The following is an 18833-nucleotide window of genomic DNA, read 5'->3' as shown; positions in this document are numbered from 1 at the left end:
GTCAATGATACTGTCCTCTGTGGCCTCTGTTGTCTTCTCTGGCTGCTTAATATTCTTTTTGCCAGCCTTCCCTCCCCTGCCTAGACCTCCCAGCAACCATTGCAGCTCTGCCAGCAAGCTTACTCTCTGAGAGCAGCCCCCACCCTCCAGCTCTGAGCAGACAGAGAGAGGTTCAGTGTCTGATTGGCTGAGGCTGCACACACCTCCCAGTTCTCAGCACTAAAGAGAGCATGACTCATCAGTGCAGGGCATAAACCACATGGTCTGTGTCTCTCAGGCTGGGGGCTGCTTTCAGAGAGGGATTTAGACAGAGACAGAGTGGATGGTATCATTCCTTCACTTCATGCATGTAAGTGACCACCAAATAGGGGAAACTGCTCTATATAGCTAATAAATTATATTTAGACAATTAAATTGGTTGATGAGAGGTAACGGATGGGATATGGGTTTAGTTTCCCGCAGTACCCCTTTTAAGTTTTTCCATAAACTTGAACTAAAAGTTTAAAATGTATTATACATGTACTTCAGTAACGTGTTATAATCTTTATTAATGTTACATTTATCCCAAAAAAAAAATACAATTAAATTCACAAGTTTGTAGTAACTTGAACTCAAACTCTCAACTAAGTAAAGGACAGTCCCTCCAGTCCCCAATCATTGCCTGCAGGTCACACAGAACAGCGCCACCCTAATGCACATTTCGCGTTATGCTTGCTCAAATACCCTGTGACCCTGTGACCAAACATAACGCGAAACGTGCATTAGGGTGGCGCTGTTCTGTGTGACCTGCAGGCAATGATTGGGGACTGGAGGGACTATCCTTTACTTAGTTGAGAGTTTGAGTTCAAGTTACTACAAACTTGATTGTGGGGTTTTGCAATAGACTTTTTGAGCCATTAGGTGTTATAGACCTTTTGTGCTATAATACATTTTGGTACTGTATTTTTGTTGTGTATACCCTTTATTTTGCACAACTGTACTTTTGCACTTTTTTTTTTATTAGAACTGTTCTTAATTATGTACATGGCCCCGACTTTGGTGCTTTACATTTAAAGTGGAATATTATCTTATATACTGTATTGTGATTTATTTATCATAGCATTTTTTAGGGAGTGTCCCTGTTGCTACTGTGATCCCCCCCCCTCCCTCCTATTTACATTATGTGATATTCTATTCCATGTGCATACAGCCTAAGTGAGAAAAGTTTGTTTTCTCTAACCAGTCTGCCCAGTCATCTCCTGTAGGTAATTTTTTGTTGTTATGTTCTGTGCTGTCTTATGTGATTTTAATTGTATGTTTTTGTTTTTTTTGGGGGATAAATGTAACATGAATAAAGATTATAACATTTTACAGCATTTTTGAGTCTACCATTTTTCGGTAGGATTTGAGTTTCATGGGTAGCATAACCGCGAAGGCGGAGTAAATGTAGGAGTTATATGTACTTCAGTAACCAGAGAAACAATTTGCGTCAGTCTCAAAACTTTTGGCCTTGACTGTACAATATAAAAGGTATATACTGGTGTCTTATATGGTCCCTTCCATCCTATAAGACACCAGTATACACCTTTTATATTGTACAGTCAAGGCCAAAAGTTTTGAGTAAGTTGTCACACCTGGGACCTTGTGCCTTAGGGAGACCTTCGGTCCCCCTTAGGCACAAGGTCCCAGGTGTGACAACTAATTCTGCAGAACAAGGAAGGTAGGATCCAGCTCTTGATGCAAATAAAATCCGTTTATTGAGGACAAACAGGAACAAGAGGGTGGTTACGCGTTTCAAGCGTCAAACGCTCTTAGTCATACTAATTCTGCACCCCCTAATTTTACGCCCTACAGTTCTCAGGACCCCTTTCACATCTATAACAAGCAATCGACTGCGGTTGTCCAGCCGATACCATGTGACACGGCGGCCTTGGTCTCCAGCCAGGAATGTGGCAGTAATTCTCCCCATTCTTCAGGTGCGACATTTCATCTCAAATCCATTTTATTTCCACTAAAGGGAGATTGAGGGAAATGTATCTGTAATTAAGCGTTTGACAAGAACATTTCCTGACCGAGCATGAATTCTCCCTCACTGGCGGTAATTTATTTCATTGCTGTAGATGAAATAATCCTCCAGAATACAGAATTAATCCTGTATGAGTTTTATCTAGTGAGAGATAATTCTAGGCCTAATGTTCGCTGGGTGTTAATTTTAATGTAGTAATTTAAAGGGCCAGTCCACCTAGGTACAGCCCTGAGTCTGAAATTATTCCATAATAATTGGTGGATTGATCTAATGGCTGGCAGGGGGGGGGGGGGTGGTAACTAATGTCCTGTACTTTTCTGACACCTCTGCCTCAAAAAGAAAAGCACAGATATCTGCTGACATGGAAAAGCCGCAGGAAACTACAACAAAGCAAATACCTAATTTTCGGTTAGAGAAACTGTATTACTTATCCTGTACTGATCCTGAGTTATATCCTGTATTATACTCCAGAGCTGTACTCACTATTCTGCTGGTGAGGTCACTGTGTACATACATTACATTACTTATCCTGTACTGATCCTGAGTTATATCCTGTATTATTCTCCAGAGCTGTACTCACTATTCTGCTGGTGAGGTCACTGTGTACATACATTACATTACTTATCCTGTACTGATCCTGAGTTATATCCTGTATTATTCTCCAGAGCTGTACTCACTATTCTGCTGGTGAGGTCACTGTGTACATACATTACATTACTTATCCTGTACTGATCCTGAGTTATATCCTGTATTATACTCCAGAGCTATGCTCACTATTCTGCTGGTGAGGTCACTGTGTACATACATTACATTACTTATCCTGTACTGATCCTGAGTTATATCCTGTATTATACTCCAGAGCTGCACTCACTATTCTGCTGGTGAGGTCACTGTGTACATACATTACATTACTTATCCTGTACTGATCCTGAGTTATATCCTGTATTATTCTCCAGAGCTGTACTCACTATTCTGCTGGTGAGGTCACTGTGTACATACATTACATTACTTATCCTGTACTGATCCTGAGTTATATCCTGTATTATACTCCAGAGCTATGCTCACTATTCTGCTGGTGAGGTCACTGTGTACATACATTACATTACTTATCCTGTACTGATCCTGAGTTATATCCTGTATTATACTCCAGAGCTGCACTCACTATTCTGCTGGTGAGGTCACTGTGTACATACATTACATTACTTATCCTGTACTGATCCTGAGTTATATCCTGTATTATACTCCAGAGCTGCACTCACTATTCTGCTGGTGAGGTCACTGTGTACATACATTACATTACTTATCCTGTACTGATCCTGAGTTATATCCTGTATTATACTCCAGAGCTGTACTCACTATTCTGCTGGTGGGGGTCACTGTGTACATACATTACATTACTTATCCTGAGTTATATCCTGTATAATACTTAACAATAAGGCAGAGGTGCACTGTGCAGGGCAGTGTTTCTTAACCAAGGTGTCTCCAGCTGTTGCAAAACTAAAACTCCCAGCATGCCCGGACAGCCGAAGGCTGTCCGGGCATGCTGGGAGTTGTAGTTTGCAACAGCTGGAGGCACCCTGGTTCGGAAATACTGGTCTACAGCTTTCCGCCCCCCGGCTGACACTGTCCACTATGTTGGGGGCAGTTCACACTGTTACCCGTACACATAAATGACCAGGAATAAAGTGACAGACGCCGTGTACAGAACATTTATTAGATTTGCTCTATTTAGAACCATTTATCATCTGTCTGACAGTCCTAGCGGAATAACGCCTCAGGCCACATTGTCATCGTACAGATGAGGCTCCACCTCACTCGCCTTCTGCTCCGGGAATGAAAACGTTTTCCCCTGAAACCTAAGCCACATTTACTAAGAGGGAATAAAAAAAACAAATCCAATGTGGCAGCTCGAGATTTCACAGTATCAGATGCTGCGCCGGCACGAAAACGCCCACGCGCCACAGTAATTGAGATCTCCTGGGTTCAGAAGACAAAGAAAGAGAAAGGACTTTCATTGAGTAAGTGCAGAGCTGCGTGCCGAAAACGGATACAAAGGTTACAGAGCTCGGCCCAGTCACACCGCAAGTGATATAGGGCCAGAATCTCAGCAATCCTATAATCACATGACTACCAGGGCCAATAGTATACACGGCACTAAAAGGGGTCACATGGGGGGAGAGTTATCAAAACCTGTGCAGAGGAAAAGTTGACCAGTTGCCCATAGCAACCAATCAGATCGCTTCTTTCATTTTCAAAACCTGTGCCGAAGAAACGTTGACCAGTTGCCCATAGCAACCAATCAGATGGCGTCTTTCATTTTCAAAACCTGTGCAGAGGAAACGTTGCCCAGTTGCCTATAGCAACCAATCAGATGGCTTCTTTCATTTTCAAAACCTGTGCAGAGGAAACGTTGCCCAGTTGCCCATAGCAACCAATCAGATCGCTTCTTTCATTTTCAAAACCTGTGCAGAGGAAACGTTGCCCAGTTGCCCATAGCAACCAATCAGATCGCTTCTTTCATTTTCAAAACCTGTGCAGAGGAAACGTTGACGAGTTGCCCATAGCAACCAATCAGATCGCGTCTTTCATTTTCAAAACCTGTGCAGAGGAAACGTTGACGAGTGGCCCATAGCAACCAATCAGATGGCTTCTTTCATTTTCAAAACTTGTGCAGAGAAAACGTTGCCCAGTTGCCCATAGCAACCAATCAGATCGCTTCTTTCATTTTTAAAACCTGTGCAGAGGAAACGTTGACGAGTGGCCCATAGCAACCAATCAGATCGCTTCTTTCATTTTCAAAACCCGTGCAGAGGAAACGTTGATGAGTTGCCCATAGCAACCAATCAGATCGCTTCTTTAATTTTCAAAACCTGTGCAGAGGAAACGTTGATGAGTTGCCCATAGCAACCAATCAGATCGCTTCTTTCATTTTCAAAACCTGTGTAGAAGAAACGTTGGCCAGTTGCCCATAGCAACCAATCAGATCGCTTCTTTCATTTTTAAAACCTGTGCAGAGGAAACGTTGCCCAGTTGCCCATAGCAACCAATCAGATCGCTTCTTTCATTTTCAAAACCTGTGCAGAGGAAACGTTGCCCAGTTGCCCATAGCAACCAATAAGATCGCTTCTTTCATTTTCAAAACCTGTGCAGAGGAAACGTTGACGAGTTGTCTATAGCAACCAGGGGCCACTGAAAAATGAAAGAAGGGATCTGATTGGTTGCTATGGGCAACCCTCCCAGAGGGATATCATCTATACATGTCTCCTCTGTATTATGATGCGCTGCTGAATATGTTGGTGCTATACCTTCCTCTATGCTGGGCCCCCGAAGGAGCACAGGATTCAGTCGCTGGCATCAGGTTGTACAGGGGACCGTTCAGTGTCTGCCAGGTTTACGGCTCCCCAAACATTTGGCTATAAATAATTCAGGGGATAATTCTTAAGGTGACAGCGCAGCTAAATATGATCCTGTAATTATTTACAAGCTCCAGAGTTCTGATCGGTGACTGCGGCGGCGCTCAGCTGGGGGTGAATATCCCACCCTCTGTTCCATCTGATTTATGGCCATGCGAAATAACATTACAGTATTGCGCCGCTGCTAAAAATCGCAACTAATGTTCGTGGTTGTGCAGAAATCTAGTAGGTTTGCATAGACTTGCGGGCTATAGCACAACCACATTCACACCATTAGTTACAATCCGATGTGGCCACAACATAAGATTTTAAAGGGGTATTCAAGGAAAAAACTTTTTTTTATATCAACTGGCTCCAGAAAGTTAAACAGAATTGTAAATTACTTCTATTAAAAAATCTTAATCCTTTCAGTACTTATGAGCTGCTGAAGTTGAGTTGTTCTTTTCTGTCTAAGTGCTCTCTGATGACGCCTGTCTCGGGAACTGTCCAGAGTAGAAACAAATCCCCATAGTAAACCTCTTCTACTCTGTGCAGTTCCTGATAACTCTTACTAAAGCTTTCAGCAACTTCCTCCTCCTCCTCTCCATAGACTTCTAAGGGCAGCTGTAACCTGATCTCTTAGTGAACTGAGCCTTTTTGAGACAAACTTGAATAGTTTTTGCTAAATGACTGATGAGTTTAGGGAGAGGAAGGGAGGAAGGTTTGTGATAATTAAAGAAAGGGGCATTTTTTCTCTCTGATAAGATAGATTACAACTTCTCTTGTACTACCTATTAAGGGCCCATTTATACAACTTATTTTCCAAGAAGAATTCCGGTGCAGCAGGCCCCCCTCCCCCATTGTTTTCAATGGGATTCTGCTCCACTATTTACACCCTGGAATTTCCACAGTGGACATTCCGCCACAGGTATTCTGGATTCCCTACTTCGCCAAAAGAATGAACAAGCTCATTCTTTTGGCAGAATTCCGCCTGGACCGCACCTGCTGCCAACGGAATGTCCGTAGTGTGAGATTCCGTAGTGTGAATGGACCCTAAAATGGGTGGCAATGGGCTCCCAATGGGCTTGCAATGGGCTCCCTTTTCCCCTGACCCCATAACAACCACACAGGCTTCCTCTATAGTCAGCACACCCTTGTAGATCAGTGTTTCCCAACCAGGGTGCCTCCAGCTGTTGCAAAACTACAACCCCCAGCATGCCCAGACAGCCGAAGGCTGTCTGGGCATGCTGGGGGTTGTAGTTTTGCAACAGCTGGAGGCACCCTGGATGGGAAACACTGTTGTGGATATATTTTTCTACATATTAGACTAGATACAAAGTCACTAATGTGTATCTTTCTTCTCTGTCTTGGTTCCATCACAGTTAAAGGGATATTCAATGAAAAAAAACATTTTTTTTTAAATAAATCAGCTGACTCCAAAAAGTTAAACAGATTTGTAAATTACTTCTATTAAAAAAAATATATCTTAATCCTTCCAGTGCTTATCAGCAGCTGAAGTTGAGTTGTTCTTTTCTGTCTGACCACAGTTCTCTCTGCTCTCCAGAGCAGGATAGGTTTGCTATGGGGATTTGTTCCTACTCTGGACAGTTCCTGAGACAGACAGAGGTGTCAGCAGAGAGCACTGTGGTCAGACAGAAAAGAACAACTCAACTTCAGCAGCTGTTAAGTACTGGAAGGATTAAGATTTTTTTAAATAGAAGTAATTTACAAATTTGTTTAACTTTCTGGAGCCAGTTGATATATTTATATATAAAAAAAAGTTTTTTCATGGAATACCCCTTTAAGATTCCTTCAGGTTCAGGATTTCTTTCTCTGCCGACTTCTGCAAGGAACACAACATTCCCCCACATTATCATATTTCCATAGTGAAAAGCATGGCGGTGATTTGCGCTGCCTTTGTTGTGACAGGCCTCTCTCGGCACAGCTGCACCGGCCTTCTACGCAGAGACGTATCCTCCAATTAGGATCTATGGGGAGGTTGTCTTCTCGGCTTCTTGCATATTCATGACTTGGTTCGCCAATCTTGTTCTGAAGACTGATTTGCATAAATCTCTTCTCGGGCTCCTTACAGAAGACTGTGATTCGGGGAGGGTCCTTTGAAGAACTTTTTAACAAATATTTGACTTGATTGTGTTCCTTCGCTTTCATGAAACCCATCTGCATTCGGGAGAGACTGACATAGCGGCAGCTGTTCTCTTCTTAGCACTTAGGTGGACTTGTCAATGGAGAAGTAATGAGTCACTGCGGCATCCAAGGGAGGAAATGTGGCATCATCTACATTACTGCAAATGACTTTGGGAATCCAACCCCCCCACCCCCCCCCCCCCCCCCCCCTTTCCCTAAAAAAAGAAGATTGTCACTTTTCTTTGTCAGTCATGTCTTGGAGTCAGGATGACCTGCACATTCACTGCATGACGTATAAGGACCAGAGAGAGGGATTCTGTACTGAAACAGTGTGTGAGCCCCTGGTCCTCAGGAGCCAACATGCAGAGAATAGCTCCCCCTATGGCTTTACTGGGTGCAAATATCATGGGCCATGGAAATGTATGCAATCTAATACACAGTAGACCCTGTCATTATCCCTGCAGGATGGTCTTATACCCCAGTCACATCCAGAGCTGCACTCATACTCCATCCCTCTTGTCTTATACCCCAGTCACACCCAGAGCTGCACTCATACTCCATCCCTCTTGTCTTATACTCCAGTCACATCCAGAGCTGCATTCACCCTCTATCCTGTCTTATACTGCAGTCACACCATGAGCTGCGCTTACTTTTTGTCTTATACCCCAGTAACACCCAGAGCTGCACTTACACACCATATCCTGTCTCAAACATCAGTCACACCCAGAGCTGCACTCACTCTCTATCCCTTCTTAAACTCCAGTCACACCCAAAGCTGCACTCACTCTCTATCACTTCTTATACTCCAGTCACACCCAGAGCTACACTCACTCTCTATCCCTTCTTATACTCCAGTCACACCCAGAGCTGCACTCACTCTCTATCCCATCTTATACTCCAGTCACAATCAGAGCTGCACTCACTCTCTATCCCTTCTTATACTCCAGTCACACCCAGAGCTGCACTCACTCTCTATCCCTTCTTATACTCCAGTCACACCAAAGCTGCACTCACTCTATCCCATCTTATACTCCAGTCACATCCAAAGCTGCACTCACTCTCTATCCCATCTTATACTCCAGTCACAACCAAAGCTGCACTCACTCTCTATCCCATCTTATACTCCAGTCACATCCAAAGCTGCACTCACTCTTTATCCCATCTTATACTCCAGTCACATCCAAAGCTGCACTCACTTTCTATCTTGTCTTATACTCCAGCCAAACCCAAAGCTGCACTCACTCTCTATGCTGTCTTACATTCCAGTCACACCCAGAGGTGCAATTACACTCTATCTCCTGTCTTATACTCAACTCACAACCAGAGCTTTACTTACACACTCTCTTCTGTCTTACACTCCAGTCACACCCAGAGCTGCACTCACTCTCTATCCCTTCTTATACTCCAGTCACACCCAGAGCTGCACTCACTCTCTATCCCTTCTTATACTCCAGTCACTCCCAGAGCTGCACTCACTCTCTATCCCTTCTTATACTCCAGTCACTCCCAGAGCTGCACTCACTCTCTATCCCTTCTTATACTCCAGTCACTCCCAGAGCTGCACTCACTCTCTATCCCTTCTTATACTCCAGTCACACCCAGAGCTGCACTCACTCTCTATCCCTTCTTATACTCCAGTCACTCCCAGAGCTGCACTCACTCTCTATCCCTTCTTATACTCCAGTCACTCCCAGAGCTGCACTCACTCTCTATCCCTTCTTATACTCCAGTCACACCCAGAGCTGCACTCACTCTCTATCCCTTCTTATACTCCAGTCACTCCCAGAGCTGCACTCACTCTCCATCCCTTCTTATACTCCAGTCACACTCGAAGCTGCACTCACCCTATCCCTTCTTATACTCCAGTCACAACCAAAGCTGCACTCACCCTATCCCTTCTTATACTCCAGTCACACTTTAGACACTTTCAGGGAGATTTATCAAAACCTGTCCAGAGGAAAAGTTGCCCATAGCAACCAATCAGATCACTTCTTTCATTTTGCAGAGGCCTTGTTAAAAAATGAAAGCAGCGATCTGATTGGTGGCTATGGGCAACTGGGCAACTTTTCCTCTGGACAGAATTTGATAAATCTCCCCCTTTGTCTCATAGAATCCAATGGTTTCTCCGCATTGTCATCTTCACTGTTCTAAATCAGCACCATGGACAGGGAGGACCGATCCGCCATCTACAGCCCTAGGACTTTATTGTTGTCCAGATTTTCCTCTGTAGATTCATGTGTTTTGGGTCACAGAGCGAACAACAAAATTTGGTCAAACAGAATCACAATAGGAAGCAGAAGTGACACATTCTTACATCTATTTATCTGCAGCTTTGTGTCACTCGGTAATACAGTGTTTCCCAACCGATGTGCCTCCAGCTGTTTCAAAACTACAACTTCCAGCATGCCCGGACAGCCGAAGGCTGTCCGGGCATGCTGGGAGTTGTAGTTTTGCAACAGCTGGAGGCACACCGGTTGGGAAACAGCCGAAGGCTTTCCGGGCATGCTGGGAGATGTAGTTTTGCAACAGCTGGAGGCACACCGGTTGGGAAACAGCCGAAGGCTTTCCGGGCATGCTGGGAGATGTAGTTTTGCAACAGCTGGAGGCACACCGGTTGGGAAACAGCCGAAGGCTGTCCGGGCATGCTGGGAGTTGTAATTTTGCAACAGCTGGAGGCACGCTGGTTGGGAAACACTGCTGTAATATGTTGTTGTGGTTGTTGTTATTGTTAGACTTACACACTCTCCGTCCTGTCTCATCTATGGTGCAGAATACAAACAGTTACACACAGACACAATTCACCAGTCTGAACAAGACCCAAGATCCAACTGGTTGTATCCTATGTTTATTCCGCATAAGGCGGTGGGCATGTATCCCCTGCATCAGATAATTATTGGGGGGGGCAGAATGTTTGTTGCAACTACAGGGAATCACCAGAGATAGGACAACATGTCGTGTGCTGAGATGAGATGCCCCAGGGTACGGCGTGATGAATAATACAGGAAGCTGCGAGAATCTGCACTGGCGTCACGTCTCCCCTGGGCATGGATGGGAAGACAGGACAATCTGAAGAGCTGGCACCACAGGAGGGGGGATGATGTACAACGAGAAGGGAAATCACTGACCCTGCAGGACGCCGCGCTGACATTACCTGGCACACATTAACCAACATACCGGGCGATGATGGAGAACAGCTGATGCCAGACATCGCTTCACTCCAGAGACGCCGTCTGCACGGCGGGCGCTTAAACACTCTGTGTGGCATTCATTTAGGGACGACTACTGTACGGGACAACGAGATGCCACGACTTATATGCCACATGCTACCTACAGGGGGGGGGGTCCAAATCAAGGGTCAGACTGGGCCCCCCATTTCATATATTTAAATATATTTATAAGTATATATACATGTATATGTCATGTCCCAGTACGGGATGATGGACGCCACATACAGTCATGGCCGTAAAGTGTTTCTCACAGGAAAGGATTGCAGTAACACATGTTTTGCTATACACATGTTTATTCCCTTTGTGTCTATTGGAACTAAACCAAAAAAGGGAGGGAAAAAAAGCAAATTGGACATAATGTCACCAAACTCCAAAAATGGGCTGGACAAAATTATTGGCACCCTTAAAGGGGTACTCCGCCCCTAGACATCTTATCCCCTAACCAAAGGATAGGGGATAAGATGTCAGATCGCCGCGGTCCCGCTGCTGGGGACCCCGGGATCCCTGCTGCGGCACTGCGCTATCATTACAGCACAGAGCGAGTTCGCTCTGCACGTAATGATGGGCGGTACAGGGGCCGGAGCATCGTGACGTCATGGCTCCGCCCCTCGCGATGACACGGCCCGCCCCTTTCAATACAAGTCTATGGGAGGGGGCGTGGCGGTTGTCACGCCCCCTCCCATAGACTTGCATTAAGGGGAGGGGCCGCGATGACACGAGGGGCGGAGCCATGACGTCACGCTGCTCCGTCCCCTGTATCGCCCGTCATTACGCACAGAGCGAACTCGCTCTGTGCAGTAATGATAGCGCAGTGCCGCAGCGGCGATCCCCGGGGTCCCCAGCAGCGGGACCGCGGCGATCTGACATCTTATCCCCTATCCTTTGGTTAGGGGATAAGATGTCTAGGGGCGGAGTACCCCTTTAACTTAATATTTGGTTGCACACCCTTTGGAAAAAAAATAACTGAAATCAGTGGCTTCCCATAACCATCAATAAGCTTCTTACACCTCTCAGCCGGAATGTTGGACCACTCTTCCTTTACAAACTGCTCCAGGTCTCTTATTGGAAGGCGCCTTTTCCCAACAGTAATTATAAGATCTCTCCACAGGTGATCAATGGGATTTAGATCTGGACTCATTGCTGACACTTCAGAAATCTCCAGCGCTTTGTTGTCATCCATTTCTGGTGCTTTTTGATGTATGTTTGGGGTCATTGTCCTGCTGGAAGACCAAAGATCTCAGACGCAAACCCAGCTTTCTGACACTGGGCTGTACAGTGCGACCCAAAATCCATTGGTAATCCTCAGATTTCATGATACCTTGTACACATTCAAGGCCCCCAGTGCCAGAGGCAGCAAAACAACCCCAAACATCACTGACCTCCACCATATATCACTGTAGGTACTGTGTTCTTTTATTGTAGACCTCATTCCGTTTTCGGTAAACAGTAGAATGATTTGCTTTACCAAAAAGCTCTATCTTGGTCTCATCTGTCCACAAGACGTTTTCCCAGAAGAATTTTGGTTACTCAAGTTCATTTTGGCAAAATGTAGTCTTGCTTATTTATGTCTCTGTGTCAGCAGTGGGGTCCTCCTGGGTCTCCTCCATAGTGGGGTCCTCCTGGGTCTCCTCCATAGTGGGGTCCTCCTGGGTCTCCTCCATAGTAGGGTCCTCCTGGGTCTCCTCCATAGTGGGGTCCTCCTGGGTCTCCTCCACAGTGGGGTCCTCCTGGGTGTCCTCCACAGTGGGGTCCTCCTGGGTCTCCTCCACAGTGGGGTCCTCCTGGGTCTCCTCCATAGTGGGGTCCTCCTGGGTCTCCTCCACAGTGGGGTCCTCCTGGGTCTCCTCCACAGTGGGGTCCTCCTGGGTCTCCTCCATAGTGGGGTCCTCCTGGGTCTCCTCCACAGTGGGGTCCTCCTGGGTCTCCTCCATAGTGGGGTCCTCCTGGGTCTCCTCCACAGTGGGGTCCTTCTGGGTCTCCTCCATAGTGGGGTCCTCCTGGGTCTCCTCCATAGTGGGGTCCTCCTGGGTCTCCTCCATAGTGGGGTCCTCCTGGGTCTCCTCCATAGTGGGGTCCTCCTGGGTCTCCTCCATAGTGGGGTCCTCCTGGGTCTCCTCCATAGTAGGGTCCTCCTGGGTCTCCTCCATAGTGGGGTCCTCCTGGGTCTCCTCCATAGTGGGGTCCTCCTGGGTCTCCTCCATAGCTTTTCATTTCCTTTAAATGTTGACGGATAGTTCCCACTGACATTGCAGGACAACTTGAATACAGTATATATATATATATATATATATATATATATATATATATATATATTCTCTAGACCCATATCTTTTTTTGCCATCAATGAAGTTATTCTGCACAGGATAACTCCTTACCATGTAGCAATGGAACTCCTGTAGTTTAAAAGGGGTACTCCGGTGGAAAACTTTTATTTTATTTATTTATTTATTTATAACTGGTGCCAGAAAGTTGAACAGATTTGTAAATTACTTCTATTTAAAAATCTTAATCCTTCCAGTACTTATTAGCATCTGTATACTACAGAGGAAATTCATTTCTTTTTGGATTTCTTTTCTGTCCGACCACAGTGCTCTCTGCTGACCTCTCTGTCCATGTCAGGAACTGTCCAGAGCAGGAGAGGTTTGCAATGTTTTTTTTTTTTCCTGCTCTGGACAGTTCCTGACATGGACAGAGGTGTCAGCAGAGAGCACTGTGTTTGTGACAGAAAAGAAATCCAAAAAGAAAAGAATTTCCTTCCAGACGCTAATAAGTACTGGAAGGATTAAGAATTTTTAATAGAAGTAATTTACAAATCTGTTTAACTTTCTGATACCGGTTGATTTAAAATTAAAAAAAAGTTTTCCACCGGAGTACCCCTTTAATATAATTTTGTCTTTATCGTATTGCAATTCACCTCTTCTCTACATACTGACATCCTGCTGAATTTGCGCTTACAAACACAGCCTGTCTGAGCAAGCAGAGCTGCAGTATAAAGCATGGTGGATGGAAAGTGCAGCATTCTGGGGCTCTGGAAAAGTGAGATTTAGACTCTACAAGAAAATCCAATTTGACTAAGTCAGTGTTTCCCCAACCGGTGTGCCTCCAGCTGTTGCAAAACTACAACTTCCAGCAAGCCCGGACAAAGTCCGGGCTTGCTGGCAGTTGTAGTTTTGCAACAGCTGGAGGCACACCGGTTGGGAAACACTGAACCAAGCAGGATGTATCGCTGCATGTGGCGTATCTTAGACCGTGTTCACACAACATTTTGGAGTATACAGTGAGACGGCTCATTCCCCAGACAGAAGCAGATATATAAAACATTGTGTAATGCGGCTTCATTATATAAGGTGGGGTCACTGGCATATTCTGGGCCCAGCTCTTCATATAGAGACAAAACACGTAGGGCATTAAAAATCCTGATGGGTCGCTGCCAGCCACAACAATGCACTTTCTGTAGAAATGTCTGCTTTTAGTGTTGATACAGTATGTAAAACTCTGCACAAAGCCCCCCACCCCCCACTTCCCAGCAATTGCTCAGCGCAGACGTCTAGAAGGAATCGGATTTTCTTAATTGCACATATAGAATTCCTCCCAAACACAAGAGCACACAGAGCTGGCACACATTGTACCCGCCACCTGGTATATACAGAACTCTGCGCTAAACCACAAAAGGGCAAAGAAACTCAACATACAGGACAAAGACTTACAAGGAGTCTATGGATAACTGCAGATCTTCTATTATCTATTGCTCTTTCTTTTTTGGGGAATTAAGAGATTTTGGAGAGGAGATAAAGTTCTGGATATTCAGTGCAATCCACCAAGGGGAGGGTGATAATAAATTAGGGATCATCATTTATTCTTAAAAAAAAAAAGTCACAACGGGTTTCAGGGGTTAGGAGCACCTTCATCAGGGGAAATTGTATTTCATTCCTCAGCTGTCACGCTCCAGGGCAGACACCTAATAGGCTTCACCATCTTTACTACACAAACACAACCATACAAACTGCATATGGAAATCGTGCTGTACATAGTGCCCTATGAGAAGCTTTGCTCCTTTTTTTTATTTCTTTAGATACAAATTAAATTAATGGAAGCGTACCTGTAATATCACAGAAATGTATGCTTTTATATGTTACTCACTAAGTCATGTAGATCATGCAGATTATTTACACGACTTTTTTTATATATCTAGCATCTGTATTTGGCTCACGAATCCCTACGTTCTGCTGCACACTCATCCTGACATCCACTGCTTAGGAAGGGGCATGTCCAAGGCAAGCACTGAGCCCAACCCTCACTCACCATGCATTTAATTCCTTCCTGAGTCTGCTGTGCTGTGCCGGGTCTCTTCATCCAATCACTCCAGGCTGCTCTGTAACCCCCTCCTCTCTGTTTTCATGCTGCAGTCTGATAGGACAGGAGTGAGCACAGAGGAGTGCTAGTCCCGCCTTCACTTCTTGGACAAATAAAGAATCACACTGAGCCGCCAAATAAAGAGCCAGCCCTGAGCCGCCAAATAAAGAGCCAGCCCTGAGCCGCCAAATAAAGAGCCAGCGTTGAGCCGCCAAATAAAGAACCAGCCCTGAGCCGCCAAATAAAAAGCCAGCCCTGAGCCGCCAAATAAAGAGCCAGTGCTGAGCCGCCAAATAAAGAGCCAGTCCTGAACCGCCAAATAAAGAACCAGTCCTGAGCCGCCAAATAAAGAGCCAGCCCTGAGCCGCCAAATAAAGAGCCAGCCCTGAGCCGCCAAATAAAGAGCCAGCCCTGAGCCGCCAAATAAAGAGCCAGCCCTGAGCCGCCAAATAAAGAGCCAGCCCTGAGCCGCCAAATAAAGAGCCAGCCCTGAGCCGCCAAATAAAGAGCCAGCCCTGAGCCGCCAAATAAAGAGCCAGCACTGAGCCGCCAAATAAAGAACCAGCCCTGAGCCGCCAAATAAAGAGCCAGTGCTGAGCCGCCAAATAAAGAACCAGCCCTGAGCCGCCAAATAAAGAGCCAGCCCTGAGCCGCCAAATAAAGAGCCAGCCCTGAGCCGCCAAATAAAGAGCCAGCCCTGAGCCACCAAATAAAGAGCCAGCCCTGAGCCGCCAAATAAAGAGCCAGCCCTGAGCCGCCAAATAAAGAGCCAGCCCTGAGCCGCCAAATAAAGAGCCAGCCCTGAGCCGCCAAGTGAAGAGCCAGCTCTGAGCCGCCAAATAAAGAGCCAGCCCTGAGCCGCCAAATAAAGAACCAGCCCTGAGCCGCCAAATAAAGAGCCAGTCCTGAACCGCCAAATAAAGAGCCAGCCCTGAGCCGCCAAATAAAGAACCAGCCCTGAGCCGCCAAATAAAGAGCCAGTCCTGAACCGCCAAATAAAGAGCCAGCCCTGAGCCGCCAAATAAAGAGCCAGCCCTGAGCCGCCAAATAAAGAGCCAGCTCTGAGCTGCCAAATAAAGAGCCAGCTCTGAGCCGCCAAATAAAGAGCCAGCCCTGAGCTGCCAAATAAAGAGCCAGCCCTGAGCCGCCAAATAAAGAGCCAGCCCTGAGCCGCCATGACAAGAGAAGGATTTCTGGTTTTTCATTTTATGTAGAAAAAAGTTGCAGGAAGACGCAATTTCTATAAGATGAATGAAGCGCGAGGCCGGGGCTGCTGGAGGCGGATAGAGATTGATCCCTCAGAGCTTTCATGATCCCTGACTCCTTCCCAGAATGCTCCATACTAACAGGATTTTCGGTCCACATGTACACTTTGATACTGTCATTACCCAAAGCCAACTCCAGCTTTACTCAAAGAGGCAGAAATTCGAGGGGATTGTTTTCCTTTGAACTAATAATGTACAGAAAGGAGAAGGATGAATCTCCTCAGGACGTTATAGTCTTCAAAGGCCGTTCTATATGACAGGTTTATTATACACATATGGGGAAAATACCGCATAGACCCCCACATCCCCCCCGATGGCAGACAATGCACTAAATCATACTGCTCTCACTCACCACTTGTAGGAGGATATAACTTATGGGTCAGTATTAAGTACTTTATGGGCTTGGACTAAAAGGGTTTGAGGACCGATAGCCAACTTTGTAAAGCAAAAATATACCCATACATGTAATTCTACAAAAACAGTCAAATGAAGCTACCAAGAAAATTAAGCGTATAAAAACAACTACAGTGCTCCCTCAAGTTACAATATTAATTGGTTCCAGGACGACTATTGTATGTTGAGACCATTGTATGTTGGGACCAGAACTCTATGGAAAACTGGTAATTAGTTCTGAAGCCCCAAAATGTCATCCAAAAATAGGAAAAAGTGAGGATTAAAGAAAAATAAGTAGATAACTAATATAGATAAAGCAAATCCTTACATATAAAAGTAAGAAAGATCTGTTCGGTGCTGTAATCACTGTCTATGTAGAGGACAGGAGCTTCTTCAAGGTCCTGTACAGTACACGAAATGTCCTAAAATAGTAACATGGAGCCGCCCTCACCTGGTGTCCAAAGGAGTAGCTAACCCTGGTACAGGTAAAGAGTACAGAACATGTAATACCTCCCTGTACTGTAGGGGGTGCTACCAGACACCAGTCAGTGCATACACTTCAGTAATACAGGTAAAGAGTACAGAACATGTAATACCTCCCTGTACTGTAGGGGGCGCTACCAGACACCAGTCAGTGCATACACTTCAGTAATACAGGTAAAGAGTACAGAACATGTAATACCTCCCTGTACTGTAGGGGGCGCTACCAAACACCAGTCAGTGCATGCACTTCAGTAATACAGGTAAAGAGTACAGAACATGTAATACCTCCCTGTACTGAAGGGGACGCTACCAGACACCAGTCAGTGCATACACTTCAGTAATACAGATAAAGAGTACAGAACATGTAATACCTCCATGTACTGTAGGGGGCGTTACCAGACACCAGTCAGTACATACACTTCAGTAATACAGGTAAAGAGTACAGAACATGTAATACCTCCCTGTACGGTAGGGGGCGCTACCAGCCACCAGTCAGTGCATACACTTCAGTAATACAGTGGTTTTACCAGTGAATCCCCATTCTGATTGGTCGGATCTTCCGGCCATTGACAGGTATCGCAGATCTGGACTGTCTGTACATTGTATGTTGAGTCTGGTTTCCAGTTACAATGGTCCAAAAAAAGACCATTGTATGTTGAAACTATTGTATGTTGAGGCCATTGTAAGTTGAGGGATCACTGTATATTACAGCCATGGCTGACTCAAAACATACACTGAACAAAACCCAAATAGGAAAACTGAACGTTGACAACCAACAAGTACAAAAATGTCACCATCTTTATTCGTAAACGAGTGTATATAGAAAATGTTAACATGAGTCCCATATGGCGGTAACAGCAACGCACAGTAACACCAAATGGGTAAAATATCGGAAAATGTTCTAACAGATGGATGTATCATAAGACGTGTAGACACCAATAGAGTACAGAGTGACGGACGGCAGCATCCCATTCGCACTATGAGTACGGTAGGTTATTTTATATGTGATTTTTCCGCAGGTAATGTAACATTTATTGTCTAGGGCAGTGTGGCGACTAGAGATGAGCGAACTTACAGTAAATTCGATTCGTCACGAACTTCTCGGCTCGGCGGTTGATGTCTTATCCTGCATAAATTAGTTCAGCTTTCCGGTGCTCCGGTGGGCTGGAAAAGGTGGATACAGTCCTAGGAGACTCTTTCCTAGGACTGTATCCACCTTTTCCAGCCCACCGGAGCACCTGAAGGCTGAACTAATTTACGCAGGAAAAAGTCATCAACTGCCGAGCCGAGAAGTTCGTGACGAATCGAATTTACTGTAAGTTCGCTCATCTCTAGTGGCGACAATCATGGTGCCCATGGCTATTCCAAAACTGCAACTCCCAGCATGTGACAATCACATTGAACTATACTGTTTATTGTGCTTGATTTAGGGGGAATGTTAACTACTTTTTTGGTGTTTGCACATGTAATGACGCATCATCTGTTATATAATTTTCTGATATTTCCCCATTCCACACTACTCCTGTGTTTCCCAACCAGGGAGCCTCCAGCTGTTGCAAAACTACAACTC

The 18833-nt window shown here is 45.4% G+C and overlaps 2 protein-coding genes across 10 annotated transcripts in view; one reads left to right on the top strand and one right to left on the bottom strand.

The window, feature by feature from the left end:
* The window catches only part of WDR25 (WD repeat domain 25), a 135296-nt gene extending 133318 nt beyond the window's left edge, over window positions 1-1978 (top strand). The window contains exon 10 of the transcript XR_008848668.1: window positions 1834-1978. The gene's annotated coding sequence lies outside the window, so the exon portion shown is untranslated. The remainder of the gene's footprint in view (window positions 1-1833) is intronic.
* The window catches only part of BEGAIN (brain enriched guanylate kinase associated), a 206116-nt gene that overhangs the window by 30410 nt on the left and 156873 nt on the right, over window positions 1-18833 (bottom strand). The gene's annotated exons all lie outside the window — the stretch shown is intronic.

This window comes from Hyla sarda, chromosome 11, assembly GCF_029499605.1.
Source record: "Hyla sarda isolate aHylSar1 chromosome 11, aHylSar1.hap1, whole genome shotgun sequence".
NCBI lineage: Eukaryota > Metazoa > Chordata > Amphibia > Anura > Hylidae > Hyla > Hyla sarda.
Note: the sequence above shows the minus strand (reverse complement) of the source record. Positions and strands in the feature narration are given on the sequence as shown.